The sequence below is a fragment of the Penaeus chinensis genome, chromosome 25 (genome assembly GCF_019202785.1).
Source record: "Penaeus chinensis breed Huanghai No. 1 chromosome 25, ASM1920278v2, whole genome shotgun sequence".
In the NCBI taxonomy this organism is placed as follows: Eukaryota; Metazoa; Arthropoda; class Malacostraca; order Decapoda; family Penaeidae; genus Penaeus; species Penaeus chinensis.
The window spans coordinates 9,688,637-9,691,136 of NC_061843.1; positions in this window are offsets into that span (position 1 = coordinate 9,688,637).

Sequence of the window (2,500 nt, forward strand, 5' to 3'; positions counted from 1 at the left end):
ATCACTATCATTATTGTTATTATAATTATTATTATCATCATCATCATCATTATTATCATCATTATTATCATTATTATTATTATTATTATTATTATTATTATTATTATTATCATTATTATTATTATTATTATAATTATTATTATCATTATTATTATTATCATTATTATTATTATTATTATTATTATTATTATCATTATTATAATAATTATTATTATTATTATTATTATTATTATTATTATTATTATTATTATTACCATTATTATTATTATTATCACTGTCATTATCATAATCTTTATTGATCATCTTGTTTTTGTTACTGATGTTGTTATTGCTATTATCTTTTATTATCATCTCTACCATTCCCATAATCACCATTATCTGCATTATCATCACCATTTTCATGATCATTATCATTATCTTTATCATACAAACACATAAACCAACATCAAACACAACATTCACAAGCAAAGACAAGCGACCCAAACAAAAAGTAAACAAGAAAACGTAAAAAAAAAGATAATAATAATGATAACATGCACAGCCGACAGCATACAAGACTGCAGCTAAGTAAGGTTTGCATTACGAGTTGTGGCCAAACATAGCGAGACTTTATAATGGACAAAAGCACACTCGATACATGTAATAATACGGATGTTATTTTTATGTATAGATTGGCACTGGATAGACATTTGTACAGATGGTTTATCACAAATAAATCGCAATTTTGAGGATTTTAATACGTTTTGGTACGGGTTGACTTAATACAGATAGATGCATAGGCGTTTTGAAACTAACAGGCGAATATACAGACTTTTGTATATAAAGATACAGATATTTAAGTATACACTAAATACTGGCAAATATGTTGACGTTTTAGTACACAACAGGGTCAGTTTAGACAAATATACAAATATTTTGGTACTAATAGACTTAGTGCAGAAAGATATACAGATATTTTGGTGTAGACGGACTTCAAGCAGACATATACAGACGTTTTAGTACAGACAAACACAAAGCAGACAGATATACAGACATTCTGGTATAGATTCAAGACAGACAAATATGCAAGAGTTTAATACAAATTGACCCCATTTCAGAAATACACAGAGACGCGATACAGAACCAATGCAGACAAACATCATTACTTTCTGGTATAGAGAAGGAATTGCCAGTTCATTCAGAGTGTATGTTTGCAAGAGCAGATGAGGAATTGATTAGAAAATACATTAGCAAATATTATCTTTCACTTTTCGAGAAGAAGAAAAAAATGATTATCTGCAATATAATTTTTTTTTTTTTTTTTTTTTGGGGGGGCAACCACCTCTTGTGCCTGAAATGTTCGATTTAGGGGGGAGGGGGCGTTCAAAAATCTTTCGGGCATCAACTTATATAGACAGATATGTAAATGTATAGATATATATATAATAATTAAAAGCGGAAAAAAAATAAATAAAAATAAAAGAAAGGACACCAGATGGCGAGAGAGAGAAAGAGGGAGAAGGGAGAGAGAGCGAGAGAGAGAGAGAAAAAAGAGAGAGAAAGAAAGACAGACAGACAGACGGCAAGAGAGAATAAGAGAAAGAGAAAGAAAAAGACAAAGAGAGAAAGAAAGACAGAAACAGAGAGATGTAGAGAAACAAACAGACAGTGACAGCGATAGGGAGACACACACACACACACACAAATACCTATTTCTATGGTTACCCAAAGATGCGTGAAATTTGTCACATTTAATCTTGACAAGAATCGATATCGACTGCCCAGGCTTACCCACCCGTTACCCACCCCTTCCCTTACCCTACCCCCCCCCCTCCCCGGTGATTTACCCAACTAGGCTTACCCTACGATCAAGTTTTCCGCCTGCCTTACCTTTAGCTTACTAGCTGTACAGGGAATTAAAGACCTCAGGAAATTAATGATAATCATTATCGGTATCATCATTATCGATGTCATTCTTACTGTTATCATTATCATTATTATTTGTCATTGTTTTTAATATCAGAATTATCATTATTGTTATTATTATTATTATTGATTATATTATTATTATTATTATTATTATTATTATTATTATTATTATTATTATTATCAATATCACTAGTAGTAGTAGTAGTAGTATCATTATCATTATTAGTATTAGTATTATCATAACTGTTAGTAGTAGTATTATCCTAATAACTATTAATATCATCATTATCATCAACTTTTATTATTACCATTATTATTATCAATATTATTATCATTATTATTATCATTATTATTATCATTACTATTATCATTACTATTACCATCATTCTTAATATCAATATTACTATCAATATTACCTTTATGATTAATAATAATGATGGTAATAATAATGATAATATCATTACTGATATTAATAGTAATAATGATAAGAAGAAAAAGAAGAATGATAATGATAATGATAATGATAACGACAATAATCATTATCATTACTATTATTACAATGATAATGCTAACGATAAGAATAATAATAACA